The following is a 16,356-nucleotide window of genomic DNA, read 5'->3' as shown; positions in this document are numbered from 1 at the left end:
ATAACTAATTTCACAACATATATATATATGCGGCTAATATGTGGAAAAAATGTTGTTTCTTCTAAAATGTAGTGGGATGACTTCTGTTTTGTTTGATCAGCCGTTTTACTGCTGTGTCACGGACACTGTTTGGAAACAATGAAGGTATGTAAACAAACATTTACAGAATATTTCTGTGTGAATAACTATTTTCACAACATATATATCTGCGGCTAATATGTGGAAAAAATGTTGTTTCTTCTAAAATGTAGTGGGATGACTTCTGTTTTGTTTGATCAGCCGTTTTACTGCTGTGTCACGGACACTGTTTGGAAACAATGAAGGTATGTAAACAAACATTTACAGAATATTTCTGTGTGAATAACTAATTTCACAACATATATATCTTCGGCTAATATATGGAATATTTTTGTTTCTTGTAAAATGTAGTGGAATGACTTCTGTTTTGTTTGATCAGCCGTTTTACTGCTGTGTCACAGACACTGTTTGGAAACAATGAAGGTATGTAAACAAACATTTACAGAATATTACTGTGTGAATAACTAATTTCACAACATATATATCTGCGGCTAATATATGGAATATTTTTGTTTCTTGTAAAATGTAGTGGAATGACTTCTGTTTTGTTTGATCAGCCGTTTTACTGCTGTGTCACAGACACTGATTGGAAACAATGAAGGTATGTAAACAAACATTTACAGAATATTTCTGTGTGAATAACTAATTTCACAACATATATATCTGCGGCTAATATATGGAAAAATGTTTGTTTCTTCTAAAATGTAGTGGGATGACTTCTGTTTTGTTTGATCAGCCGTTTTACTGCCTTGTACAAACATTGTTTGGAAACAATGAAGGTATGTAAACAAACATTTACAGAATATTTCTGTGTGAATAACTAATTTCACAACATATATATCTGCGGCTAATATGTGGAAAAAATGGTTTTTCTTCTAAAATGTAGTGGGATGACTTCTGTTTTGTTTGATCAGCCGTTTTACTGCTGTGTCACAGACACTGTTTGGAAACAATGAAGGTATGTAAACAAACATTTACAGAATATTTCTGTGTGAATAACTAATTTCACAACATATATATCTTCGGCTAATATATGGAATATTTTTGTTTCTTGTAAAATGTAGTGGAATGACTTCTGTTTTGTTTGATCAGCCGTTTTACTGCTGTGTCACAGACACTGATTGGAAACAATGAAGGTATGTAAACAAACATTTACAGAATATTTCTGTGTGAATAACTAATTTCACAACATATATATCTGCGGCTAATATATGGAAAAATGTTTGTTTCTTCTAAAATGTAGTGGGATGACTTCTGTTTTGTTTGATCAGCCGTTTTACTGCCTTGTACAAACATTGTTTGGAAACAATGAAGGTATGTAAACAAACATTTACAGAATATTTCTGTGTGAATAACTAATTTCACAACATATATATCTGCGGTTAATATGTGGAAAAAATGGTTTTTCTTCTAAAATGTAGTGGGATGACTTCTGTTTTGTTTGATCAGCCGTTTTACTGCTGTGTCACAGACACTGTTTGGAAACAATGAAGGTATGTAAACAAACATTTACAGAATATTTCTGTGTGAATAACTAATTTCACAACATATATATCTGTGGCTAATATATGTAAAAAAAAATTTGTTTCTTTTAAAATGTAGTGGGTGCGGCCTACGTATAGGTGCGCCCTATGGTCCGGAAATTACGGTATGTGTGTGAGAGTGTTTAGATAACAAAAGAGAGTGAGCTGAAATGTGTAAAATATTCCTCTAACAAGCCAAAATGTTGACACATTGCAAACTGCATGTGGAGACTGCGGGGAGAAAGCTGCTTGCTTATTGGTCAACTCCTTCATGGAGCGCCGCCAAATTTCCTTAGGTTCTAAAGGCTCCGATAACCCGGACTCTAAAAGACGCTGATTCAGCAAAGTGTTCAGAACATCTAGATTAAGCCGATTATTGTTAAGGTACTCTCCTCCACGTGCCTCGTCAATGACTGTACCGCCGTCTCAGCTGTCACTGGGAGATTGGATTATTGATTATGAACGATATTCCACACAAGAGGCCAAAGGTCACACGGTCCGTTTTCGGTCGCGATTTCACGAAACTGAGACTCCACAAACTTTTATGGGCAACATATTGAAATTTGATACCAAATAATACAAACGATGCATAGCACGTGGAAAATGGCTACCAAACACAATTCTAAAAGAAATTGTTGTAAATAGAGAAAGTAATTCAAACCTAAAAGGAACTGAGATTTTTTTAATTCAGTGAGAAGAGAAAGATGCATTAAAATTGTATGTGAGAAAACGGAACAAAACAATGTCAATATATTTATGCATTTAAACAAGATGAAAAGATGAGATGATGCATTTTTGTTTGTTAATGTTTTGAAATAGATATATTTGGCTTTAAAGGCAAACTGCGCAATTGAGAAGAACACACAATTTCCATATTTATGTGCATTCTAAATAGTGAAAAAACTCTAGCTAGAGGCAGCCAACAGTTAATTCACTCTGCCGATAAAGCGCTTTAAAAAAAAGCACCAACAAAGCTCCATTTTCATGCTATGACCTGCATATTAACATGTAATAGCAAACGGGGATGGGTACCGTTCCAATTTGAACCGATTTCCTGCACCTGGGATTCGATACCGGTACTCATTATTATCACTTTTATGACTATCATTTGCAGCTGTGATATTAAGTTGCAATTACAGTTGCAAGTCCAAGATGTTAGATGGCAGAAGTGTGCAGTTTACAGTGTGTTGGTCATTTCAGTCCCTGCTGTCTCAAGTTGCGCGCTATAAAGTGTTAATACTGTAAGTATTGTACTTATTACACACCGGCTGCTTGGTGGCAATGTGCACTTTGTTGTCGTTTTCATGATGAGAGGCAATGATGAGAGATATAGAAGATTAGTCTCGCTTAACAAGTGGCCCCCTAGCTTCTGTAGACAACAGGGACTAACGTTTATTGATAATTGCTGATGAGAGACAGCCTTCACCCTAACCAGGAAGGCGCCATGATCCTGACTAGGAACATAGACTACTGTTTGAGTCACACTTGACTGACTACACTAGAGCAAGCCCGGTCACAGGCAATTACAGAGTCTGCTAATCCGGATGAGGAGTCAGTTAAGCTAGAACTAGCCAGCGCCAGGCTAGATAATCCCTGCACACATAGCAATTCTCGTAGAATAATACACAAGTCCGAGGATGTCGTTGTGGCTTGTGCAGCCCTTTGAGACACTTTTGATTTAGGGCTATTTAAATAAACATTGATTGATTGATTGATGAACAAATTTGAAGGTGTTGAAATTAAAAAGTTAAAATCGCGAATGAAACATGTATATAGCAGATCAATTGTATATTAGCATCAAGCTAGCGCATTTGTGGAAAAGTGGAGCCTTACTTTACTTACATTGGAGCGTTTTTTTGGGTCGATTTCTTTGTTGACATTGAAAACTGCAACATTACCTACAGGTAGTTTGGCTGAGTCCACTCTCTCGGTAAAAAGCACTAAATGGAATGCCACAGCAGCACCTGCAACTTGTCCAAAATTAACGCCATAGCACAAACAATAACACGCCTTTTCAGTGTATTTGCTTGTTCTTTTAAAAACCATCTGCAATATGGCCGTCAGCGGGGAAAAATGCCATTAATTAGCCGCGCCGTTTTATAAGCCACTGGGTTCAAAGTGTAGGGAAAAAAAGTAGCGGTTGATAGTCCGGAATTTACGGATACAATTATTGAATATGATTCCAATCAAGCGTATTTGAGTGGGCCCCGTGTAGTGGAAAAGGTTAGGAATTTACGAAACTGAAACAATACAAAAACAATGCCATTGTAAGTTAATAACACTAACACAGACATTCGTAAACATGTTAGCATATTAGCTAATGCTAACGGTGCTAACTTCATTACACATACAAATACGCATGAAAACACTCCTACAGACATCACCCAAGGGACAGTTTACTAAGTAAGAATTGTTTTAGTTATATTGTAAAACTGACAAACGTTGCTTGGAGTGATGGATGAAGAATCCATCTGAGTAGGAACGCTATGGACGGCTAGAAGACGGAACAGCACTTTTCCTTCCGGTTGAAAGCACAAAAGGGAAAGCCACTCGTCCAAAAGATGGCGCCATAGCACAAACAATGACACACATTTTCAGTGTATTTGCTTGTTTTTTTGTTTTATTTTTTAAAAACTATCTGCATTATGGCCGTTTTTTTTTGGGGGGGGGGGGGTGTATAGCATATTTTGTGTGTTTGCCATAAAGAAACAGTTGTTTTTTTTGGACAAAGGAACATAAAACTTTTAGAAAAATTAAGAAAAAAAACAAACACGTAATATCTACAGATATTAAGTTGATCTAGAGATTCAAGCGTTGAAAAATTATTAATATATGACTTGTTTTTAACACTTTTGGATCCCTGAGAATTTTAGCACATTTAAAAAAAAAAAAAAAAAAAAAAAAAAAAGGTCATTGCTCATAAAATAATAATGAATCAAAATCAATGTTGTTATTAATTAATTATTGACCTATTGAATGCTCTAATTACTTCACTTTTTGGGGGGGGGGGGGTGTAGCATATTTTGTGTGTTTGCCATGAAAAACAGTTGTTGTTTTTTTTGACAAAAAGGACATAAAACTTAAAAAAAATATATATATATTATATTAATATATAATATAATTATATTAATTATATCAACATATATTAAATTGATCTAGAGTTTTAAGTGTTGAAAAATAAATAATATAAGACTTATTTTTTAACACATTTGGATCACTGAGAATTTTCGATTTAAGAAAAAAAAAGTAATTGCTCAAAAAATAATAATGAATCAAAATCAATGTTGTTATGAATTATTGACCTATTGAATGCTCCAATTACGTAACATCAAATATTCCATTTTGAAATTTTTTTGGGGGGAAATGTGGCATATTTTGTGTGTTTGCCATTAAAAACGGTTTCGTTTTTTTGGACAAAAAGGATATAAAACTTAAAAAATATATAAAAAATAAATAAGTTCATATCAACAGATATTAAGTTGATCTAGAGATTTAAGCGTTGAAAAACAATTAATATATGACTTGTTTTTAACATTTTTATAACCGAAACCCTTTTGGGTCCACAGGACCTTTAACGTTCACCAAAATTGAGGGAAGCTTTAGGGGTTAAAAATAAAAAATCTATGTATTGCATTGGTTTTGAACACAAACAAACGAAAAAAAATGGCTGAAGATGTGAGGAAGGCCACTGCAGCACCTGCAACTCGTCCAGAAGATGGCGCCATAGCACAAACAATAACACACCTTTTCAGTGTATTTGCTTGTGTTTTTTTAAACTATCTGCATTATGACCGTCATTTTTTTGGGGAAAATGTAGCATATTTTCTGTGTTTGCCATAAAAAACTGTTGGTTTTTTTTGGACAAAAAGGACACAAAACTTTTTTTTTTTAAATAAAAAATGTATATCAACATATATTAAGTTGATCTAGAGTTTTAAGCGTTGAAAAATAATTAATATAAGACTTATTTTTGAATACATTTGGATCTCTGAGAATTTTGGTAGATTAAAAAAAAATAAAAAAAATGTCATTGATCAAAAAATAATAATGAATCAAAATCAATGTTGTTATGAATTATTGACCTATTGAATGCTCTAAATACTTTACGTTTTTTGCAGTGGAAAATGTAGCATATTTTGTGAGTTTGCCATAAAAAAACAGTTTTTTTTTGGACAAAAAGGACATAAAACTTTTTTTTAAAAATTAAAAATGTTTTATATTAACATATATTAAGTTGATCTACAGTTTTAAGCGTTGAAAAATAAATAATATAAGACTTATTTTTTAACACATTTGGATGCCTGAGAATTTTTGTAGATTTAAAAAAAATAATAAAAAATGTCATTGCTCAAAAAATAATAATGAATCAAAATCAATGTTGTTATGAATTATTGACCTTTTGAATGCTCTTTTTTGAGGGGGAAAATGAAGCATATTTTGTGTGTTTGCCATAAAAAACAAACAAAAAAACGTAATATCAACAGATATTAAGTTAATCTAGAGATTTAAGCGTTAAAAAACAATTAATATATGACTTGTTTTTTAAATTTTTATAACTGAGACCCTTTTGGGTCCCCGGGACTTTTAATGTTCACCAAAAAAATATATACATCGTATTGGTTTTGAACACAAATAAGCAAACAAAAAAAAGGCTGAAGATGTGATGAAGGCCACTGCAGTACCCTCAACTCGTCCAAAAGATGGCGCCATAGCACACACAATAACACGCCTTTTCAGTGTATTTGCTTGTGTTTTTTTAAACTATCTGCATTATGACCGTCATTTTTTGGGGGGGAAATGTAGCATATTTTCTGTGTTGGCCATAAAAAACTGTTGTTTTTTTTTGGACAAGAAGGACATAAAATTGAAAATAAATAAATAAAAATTAAAAAAACTTAATATCGACAGATATTAAGTGTTGAAAAATAATTAATATAAGACTTATTTTTTTTAACACGTTTGAATCCCTGAGAATTTTAGTACATTTAAAAAAAATTAAAAAAATGTCGTTGCTCAAAAAATAATAAAGAATCAAAATCCATGGTTGACCTATTGAATGCTCCGATTACTTCACATAAAACATTCCATTTTTGAAAAAACAAAAAACATAATATCGACAGATATTAAGTTGATCTAGAGACTTAAGCGTTGAAAAATAATGAATTTAACCATTTGGATCCCTGAGAATTTTTGTACATTTAAAAAAAAAAATGCCATTGCTCAAAAAATAATAATGAATCAAAATCAATGTTGTTATGAATTATTGACCTTTTGAATGCTCTTTTTTGAGGGGGAAAATGAAGCATATTTTGTGTGTTCGCCATAAAAAACAGTTTGGGTTTTTTTTGGACAAAAAGGGCACAAAACTTTTAAAAAACAAACAAAAAACTCAATATCAACAGATATTAAGTTGATCTAGAGATTTAAGCGTTAAAAAACAATTAATATATGACTTGTTTATTAAATTGTTATAACTGAGACCCTTTTGGGTCCCCGGGACCTTTAATGTTCACCAAAAAAAATGGCTGAAGATGTGAGGAAGGCCACTGCAGCACCTGCAACTCGTCCAAAAGATGGCGCCATAGAACACACAATAAAACGCCTTTTCAGTGTATTTGCTCGTTTTGTTTTTTTAAAAACCATCTGCATTATTTGCCGTCAGCGGGGAAAATTCCATTAACTAGCCGCACCGTTTCATAAGCCGCGGGGTTCAAAGTGTGGGGAAAATGGACGGATACAATTATTGAACAGGATCCCAATCAAGAGTATTTGACTTGGATTAACACCATTCACTTTCAAGTTGGCAACAGTCAGACGTTTCTGAAGAATGCGTGCAATCAATAGGACTTTGGTCTCGGTCCATCTCCACAATGAAGACCCGTCTCAGGGTCAGGACCGTAAAACCCAGACCGAAGGAAACGACTCCTCGGTGGCCACGAGTCACCTCTGCCGTTTCCTAACGACGTAGTCTTATTTGCTTTGCCTCCATCTCTCGTTAACCTCCCATCAGAGTTGAGGGCAGCTCGGAGGCAGCCCTTCAGATAAGAGGACCCCCCCACACCCCCCCTGCACCACCCCCATGGCCTCCAGTGCGCTGATCTATGGATCTGCAGGGGCTAATAGCAATGTATTGACGGGGAAATGGTGTGCCGGTCCTGCCACTGCATGCTGGCCTGAGGTCCCCCAAGCAGATGGGCCCCACTTTGGGGAGAGGCTCTAGAATCATACTGGGACAGATTACAGTCTTTATTGCTTCATTGCAGCTCATTTGAGTGTAACAACACACACATTCACTAAACAGCTTTTAGTGTACGTGAGGAATGACTTCTTGAGTTCACCTTGTCATTCTCTTTCATTATAATACTCCGTAGGGCCCTGACTCTGATTCAGAATCCATTCCAACCGATTTTTGGTATAATAATTCTAATGCGACGTTACTGGTTAGAGAAGCTCCTTCTCTAAAATGTAGTGGGATGACTTCTGTTTTGTTTGATCAGCCGTTTTACTGCCGCGTTACAGATATTGTTTGGAAACAATGAAGGTGTGTAAACAAACATTTACAGAATATTTCTGTGTGAATAACTAATTAAACAACATATATATCTGCGACTAATATATGGAAAACATTTAGTTTCTTCTAAAATGTAGTGGGATGACTTCTGTTTTGTTTGATCAGCCGTTTTACTGACACCGTTTGGAAACAATGAAGGTATGTAAACAAACATTTACAGAATATTTCTGTGTGAATAACTAATTTCACAACATATATATAAGCGGCTAATTTATGGAAAAATGTTGTTTCTTCTAAAATGTAGTGGGATGACTTCTGTTTTGTTTGATCAGCCGTTTTACTGCCGCATTACAGACACCGTTTGGAAACAATGAAGGTATGTAAACAAACATTTACAGAATATTTCTGTGTGAATAACTAATTTCACAACATATATATATGCGACTAATGTATGGAAAACATTTAGTTTCTTTTAAAATGTAGTGGGATGACTTCTGTTTTGTTTGATCAGCCGTGTTACTGCCGTGTTACAGACACCGTTTGGAAACAATGAAGGTATGTAAACAAACATTTACAGAATATTTATGTGTGAATAATTAATTTCACAACATATATATCTGCGACCAGTATATGGAAAAAAATTAGTTTCTTCTAAAATGTAGTGGGATGACTTCTGTTTTGTTTGAAATATTCTGTAAATGTTTGTTTACACACCTTCATTGTTTTCAAACGGTGTCTGTAACGCGGCAGTAAAACGGCTGATCAAACAAAACAGAAGTCATCCCACTACATTTTAGAAGAAACTACATTTTTTCCATATATTAGTTGCAGATATATAGGTTGTGAAATTAATTATTCACACAGAAATATTCTGTAAATGTTTGTTTACATACCTTCAATGTTTCCAAACGGTGTCAGTAACGCGGCAGTAAAACGGCTGATCAAACAAAACAGAAGTCATCCCACTACATTTTAGAAGAAACAACATTTTTTCCATATATTAGTCGTAAATATATATGTTGTGAAATTAGTTATTCACACAGAAATATTCTGTAAATGTTTGTTTACATACCTTCGTTGTTTCCAAATGGTGTCTGTAACGCGGCAGTAAAACGGCTGATCAAACAAAACAGAAGTCATTCCACTACATTTTAAAAGAAACAAAAATTGTTCCATATATTAGCCGCAGATATATATGTTGTGAAATTAGTTATTCACACAGAAATATTCTGTAAATATTTGTTTACATACCTTCGTTGTTTCCAAACGGTGTCTGTAACGCGGCAGTAAAACGGCTGATCAAACAAAACAGAAGTCATTCCACTACATTTTAAAAGAAACAAAAATTGTTCCATATATTCTGTAAATGTTTGTTTACATACCTTCATTGTTTCCAAACGGTGTCTGAATTCCATATAATTCAACTAATATATGGAAAACATTTAGTTTCTTCTAAAATGTAGTGGGATGACTTCTGTTTTATTTGATCAGCCGTTTTACTGCCGTGTTACAGACACCGTTTGGAAACAATGAAGGTATGTAAACAAACATTTACAGAATATTTCTGTGTGAATAACTAATTAAACAACATATATATCTACGACTAATACATGGAAAAAATTTAGTTTCTTCTAAAATGTAGTGGGATGACTTCTGTTTTGTTTGATCAGCCGTTTTACTGCCGCATTACAGACACAGTTTGTTGGAGGATATTTAGATGTTAACTGTCTGTCCAGCTTTGCACAAGTAGGATACATTTGGTGTTGGAATTAAATATTGGACAGTTTTCATGCAAGCTGATATCATCCGATACTATATATATACTATATAGTATATATATACTATATATATATATATATATATATATATATATATATATATATATATATATATATATATATATATATATATATATGCACAAAAAAAATCCAAATCCAAATCATGATTCTTATTCATCTCGATTATAAATCAATTAATAAAATATTAAAAAAATGTATTGAAAAATACACACACAAAAAAATAATACATATATATATATATATATATATATATATATATATATATATATATGTATATATATATATATATATATATATATATATATATATATATATATATATATATATATATATATATATATATGTATTATTTTTTTGTGTGTATTATTATATATATATAAATAATACATATATATATATGCATACATATATATATATATATGTATACATATATGTATATATGTATATATATATATTTATAATGTATACATGCATGTATATATATAATGTATACATGTATGTATATATATATATATTTTTTTTATATATATATATATGTATATATATATATATTTAAAAAAAAAAAATATATATATATATATATTTATATATATATATATATATATATATATATATATATATATATATATATATATATATATATATATATATATATATATATATATATATACATATATATATATATTTATATATATATATATATGTATATATATATATATATATATATATATATATATATATATATACATATATATATATATTTATATATATATATATGTATATATATATATATATATATATATATATACATATATATATATATATATATATATATACATATATATATATATTTATATATATATATATATATATATATATATATATATATATATATATATATATATATATATATATATATATATATATATATATATATATATATATATATATATATATATATATATATATATATATATATATATGTATGTGTGTGTGTGTGTGTATAAGTGGTGAGTGTGTTAATCAGCAAGATGAGCATCAGTAGTAATGTGTGAAAAGGCGTCAGTCCTTGTGTAGTAAACACAGATATGATGTCAGCTTTATGGTCTTTGTCATTAGAAAGTGTTTGTTATGACGAGCACGGCGCCGCCTCAGTGAGCAGTGGGCAAAGACAATACAACATCTTGCCAGGGGGCGCCAAGCACTGCACCGGGCCTCATCTAGGGCCATGATTACCCACTTGACATCTTTATAGCTCCACGGCAGACGTACTCTTCAGCGGAACTGGAGAGGGAAGCGCCGCACGCCAAAGTGGCCCCGAGGTGCTCGATGTGGACCATCAGAGTTTTGTGCTGACATAATTAGCATGCTTAGTTGCCATCTGGGCTGTGGTTGTTGGCGGGTGGCACCAGCCAGGTGCTTCATGGGTAATACCGAAGAGAGGCATACAGCAGATGCGCATGGGTAGAGCTGGATGTCCGCCTTGGCGCCGATCTGGAGTCAGTTACAGTCACTCTTTGCAACTTTGCACATTTGAACCATAAAATCTAACAAGCTAGCTTAGTGATTTTACACAATATATATATATATTTTAAATGTCTAACATTTTTACAACTACTGATTATATTAGAGAGGGGATTTATGGCTCTTTAAAGGGAGTCTCTTGAGGAGTCGTTCATTTCAAAAAGACAAGCTCATTTTTATAGTTAGTTGTTTTTTTTTTAATCAAGGAAATGATCATTAGTATCAGTTATACGATACAATGTAGATCTGAATCATTGACTTTGCTGGTGGGAATTGTTCTGAAATATTGGCTATAATATATATTATATATTATAATATATATAATATATATTTTTTGTTGTGTTTTCATTGTAAATGTTCCGTAAGTCAGTGCCATATTACCATGCTGTTATTCTGAAATATTGGCTATAATTCTATTTTTTGTTGCGTTTTCATTTTAAACGTTCCATAAGGTGATGCCACATTTCCATGCTTTTATTCTGAAATATTGGCTATAATTTTATTTGTTGTTATGTTTTCATTGTAAACGTTCCATATGGCGGTGCCATATTTCCATGCTTTTATTCTGAAATATTGGCTATAATTCTATTTTTTGTTGCGTTTGAATTTTAAACGTTTCATAAGGTGATGTCATATTTCCATGCTTTTATTCTGAAATATTGGCTATAATTTTACTTGCTGTGGCGTTTTCATTGTAACCGTTCCATAAGGCGATGTCATATTTCCATGCTTTTATTCTGAAATATTGGCTATAATTGTACTTGTTGCTTTTTCATTGTAACCGTTCCACAAGGTGGTGTCATATTTCCATGCTTTTATTCTGAAATATTGGCTATAATTGTATTTGTTGTTGTGTTTTCACTGTAAATGTTCCATAAGACGGTGTCATATTTCCATGCTTTTATTCTGAAATATTGGCTATAATTGTATTTGTTGTTGTTTTTTCACTGTAAACGTTCCATAAGATGGTGTCATATTTCCATGCTTTTATTCTGAAATATTGGCTATAATTGTATTTGTTGTTGTGTTTTCATTGTAAACGTTCCACAAGGTGGTGTCATATTTCCATGCTTTTATTCTGAAATATCGGCTATAATTTTAATTTTTGTTGTGTTTTCATTTTAAACGTTCCATAAGGAGGTGCCATATTTCCATGCTTTTATTCTGAAATATTGGCTATAATTGTATTTGTTGTTGTGTTTTCACTGTAAATGTTCCATAAGACGGTGTCATATTTCCATGCTTTTATTCTGAAATATTGGCTATAATTGTATTTGTTGTTGTGTTTTCATTGTAAACGTTCCACAAGGTGGTGTCATATTTCCATGCTTTTATTCTGAAATATTGGCTATAATTCTATTTTTTGTTGCGTTTTCATTTTAAACGTTCCATAAGGTGATGCCATATTTTCATGCTTTTATTCTGAAATATTGGCTATCATTTTATTTGTTGTTATGTTTTCATTGTAAACGTTCCATAAGGCGGTGCCATATTTCCATGCTTTTATTCTGAAATATTGGCTATAATTGTATTTGTTGTTGTGTTTTCATTGTAAACATTCCACAAGGAGGTGCCATATTTCTTTGCTTTTATTCTGAAATATTGGCTATAATTCTATTTTTCGTTGTGTTTTCATTGTAAACGTTCCATAAGGCGGTGTCATATTTCCATGCTTTTATTCTGAAATATTGGCTATCATTTTATTTTTTGTTGTGTTTTCATTGTAATTATTCCACAAGGAGGTGCCATATTTCTTTGCTTTTATTCTGAAATATTGGCTATAATTCTATTTTTTGTTGTGTTTTCATTGTAAACGTTCCATAAGGCGATGTCATATTTCCATGCTTTTATTCTGAAATATTGGCTATCATTTTATTTGTTGTTGTGTTTTCATTGTAAACATTCCACAAGGAGGTGCCATATTTCTTTGCTTTTATTCTGAAATATTGGCTATAATTGTATTTGTTGTTGTGTTTTCATTGTAAACGTTCCACAAGGAGGTGCCATATTTCTTTGCTTTTATTCTGAAATATTGGCTATAATTGTATTTGTTGTTGTGTTTTCATTGTAAACGTTCCACAAGGAGGTGCCATATTTCTTTGCTTTTATTCTGAAATATTGGCTATAATTTTAATTTTTGTTGTGTTTTCCCTGTAAACGTTCCATAAGAGGTGCCATATTTCCATGCTTTTATTCTGAAATATTATATGGATTGGTCATGATAATCACATGTTAATACGAGCTTGCATATTTGAAATGTACTTAAAAAAGAGTCCAATATTTGGACATGAATGTAATTTTACTGTCAGAATGTCATTTTTAAATGTTTTATTTAAACGCACGTCATTTGTTTGCAAAACTTGGTAACAGTTAACAGTTAAAAAAAGTTAAAGTTTCCTTGACTTCTGACTCATTTTGGACACTGAATTTATATTACTTATTTTTTACATTAATTTCATTGAAGAAAAATATGTGAGCAAAATTTGTAAAAAAAAATAGTGCAAAAAAAACAGTGTGGAAAAAAAATCATCCATCCGTCCATCCATCCATTTTCTACCGCTTGTCCCTCTCCTGGAGCGGGAAAAAAATAAATGTGTAAAAATTTAGTGTGTAAAAATCATTATATAAAAATTCAGCATAAAAAGTCAGTGTAGAAAAATTTAGTGTAAAAAATCAGTGTAAAAATTCAGTGTAGAAAAATTCAGTATAAAAAAAAAATCAGTGCAGGAAAATTCAGTCTTACAATTTCAGGTTAAAAAAGTCAGTGTATAAAATTTAGTGGAAAAAGTTCACTGCAGAAAAATTCAGAGTAAAAAATATAAAAATCAGTGTATAAACATTTACTGTGAAAAAAATCACTGTGTAAAAAAATCGGTGTAAAAAAGTCAGTGTGTACAAATTCAGTGTTTAAAAATTCCATGTAAAAAAATCTGTGAATAAAACATGTAGTGTGAACAAAATCAGTGTGTAATATTTCAGTGTAAAAAAAGCTACTATATGAAAATTCAGAGTAAAAAAGCATAGTGCAGAAAAATTCAGTGTTAAAAAAATTTGTGTGTAAAAATTCAGTATAAAAAAAGTCAATGTATAAAAATTCAGTCTAAAAAAAGTCAGTGTATAAAGTTTAGTGTAAAAAAAACAGTGTGTAAAAATTATGTGTATAAAAATTGAGTATGAAAAAAATTCAGTGTGTAAAAATTCAGGTTAAAATAATGAGTGTATAACCTTTTGTGTAAAAGGTTCACTGCAGAAAACTTCAGAGTAAAAAAATAAAATAAATCAGTATATAAAAATTCAATGTAAAACATCTGTGGACAAAATTGTAAAATTTCATTGTAAAAAAGTCACTGTATGAAAATTCAGTGTAAAAAAGTTTAGTGCAGAAAAATTCAGTGTACAAAAAAATCAGTGTTTGAAAAAATTCAGTGTGAAAAAATGTGTGTAAAAATTCAGTATAAAAAAAGTCAGTGTATAAAAATTCCGTCTAAAAAAGTCAGTGTATAAAAGTTTAGTGTAAAAAAAAAAAACTGTGTGTAAAAATTGAGTATACAAAAATTCAGGTTAAAATAGTCAGTGTATAACCTTTTGTGTAAAAGGTTCACTGCAGAAAAATTCAGAGTAAAAATAAATAAATAAATCCGTGTATAAAAATTCAATGTAAAAAAAATCTGTGTATGAAATTGTAAAATTTCAGTGTAAAAAAATCACTATGGAAATTCTGTGTAAAAAAGTTTAGTGCAGAAAAATTCAGTGTACAAAAACATTTAAATCAGTGTATAAAAAATCCAGTGTGAAAAAAATCACAGTGTAATAAATGTGTGTACAAATTCAGTGTTTAAAAATTCAATGTAAAAAAATCTGTGTATAAAATTGTAAAATTTCAGTGTAAAAAAGTCACTGTATGAGAATTCAGTGTAAAAAAGTTTAGTGCAGAAAAATTCAGTGTACAAAAAAATTCAAATCAGTGTATAAAAATTCCAGTGTGAAAAAATCACTATGGAAATTCTGTGTAAAAAAGTTTAGTGCAGAAAAATTCAGTGTACAAAAAAATTAAAATCAGTGTATAAAAAATCCAGTGTGAAAAAAATCACAGTGTAATAAATGTGTATACAAATTCAGTGTTTAAAAATTCAATGTAAAAAAATCTGTGTATAAAATTGTAAAATTTAAGTGTAAAAAAGTCACTGTATGAAAATTCAGTGCAGAAAAATTCAGTGTACAAAAAAATCAGTGTTTGAAATAATTCAGTGTGAAAAAAAAACCTTTAGTCTTAAATTACTGGAAGTAGGTCTTGAGTTTTGAAACAACAAATATTTTTGCATTGAATTTTCAAATACTTTTTGCTGGCATATTTTTATTTGATGAAATCGTCAACATAATTAGATGTGAAACAACTCACTTAGACTAATTCAGTGTCCAAGAGAAGCTTCCGTATTAAAGACACAAAGAAACCTGCGTAGTTACGTCATGTACGGGCTCAAAGCCAGGAGAAGGCGGGACATAATGCTTACAACACTTTGGAAAGTTAGCGCCTTCTCGGTTAAAAATGGCAAACTGAAGTCAAAAGACGCTGACAGCTGAAAGAATCATTTCCGGTGAGTGGAAACGAAAAGATCCGCACCAAGCAAGAACTTATCGCCGTCTTCTTTTATCTCACCCTCCAAAAATCTATCAAGACCATTACTTTGTGCTAAAACTGCTCTCTATCCCAGATAACAACAAAGCGAGTAATCACCCCCCCCCTTATCGAGGACCAGCAGGTGCCATTTAATTGCCGGCCCGCTGAAAACGGCAGGACTTTGTGGCGCAGCGGAGTTGGCCGGTAACTGGATAAGAGCCCTGGATTTACTCCAGCAGCTAGAAAGTTCCTGAGCAAGCAGCAGGCGCACGCTTGTTGTTCCCAGAGGGCTGGGAAACCGTA

General features: G+C 31.6%; 1 long non-coding RNA gene across 1 annotated transcript; it reads left to right on the top strand.

Moving 5' to 3' along the window:
* The first annotated feature begins 796 nt into the window (after window positions 1-796).
* Window positions 797-1,352, top strand: LOC133665160 (uncharacterized). Its single transcript, XR_009828707.1, has 4 exons — window positions 797-857; window positions 965-1,036; window positions 1,143-1,214; window positions 1,322-1,352. It is a non-coding gene; the product is annotated as an uncharacterized LOC133665160 (long non-coding RNA).
* The last annotated feature ends 15,004 nt before the right edge of the window (window positions 1,353-16,356 follow it).

This window comes from Entelurus aequoreus, linkage group LG02 (assembly GCF_033978785.1).
Source record: "Entelurus aequoreus isolate RoL-2023_Sb linkage group LG02, RoL_Eaeq_v1.1, whole genome shotgun sequence".
In the NCBI taxonomy this organism is placed as follows: domain Eukaryota; kingdom Metazoa; phylum Chordata; class Actinopteri; order Syngnathiformes; family Syngnathidae; genus Entelurus; species Entelurus aequoreus.
This window is presented reverse-complemented; position numbering and strand designations above follow the sequence as displayed.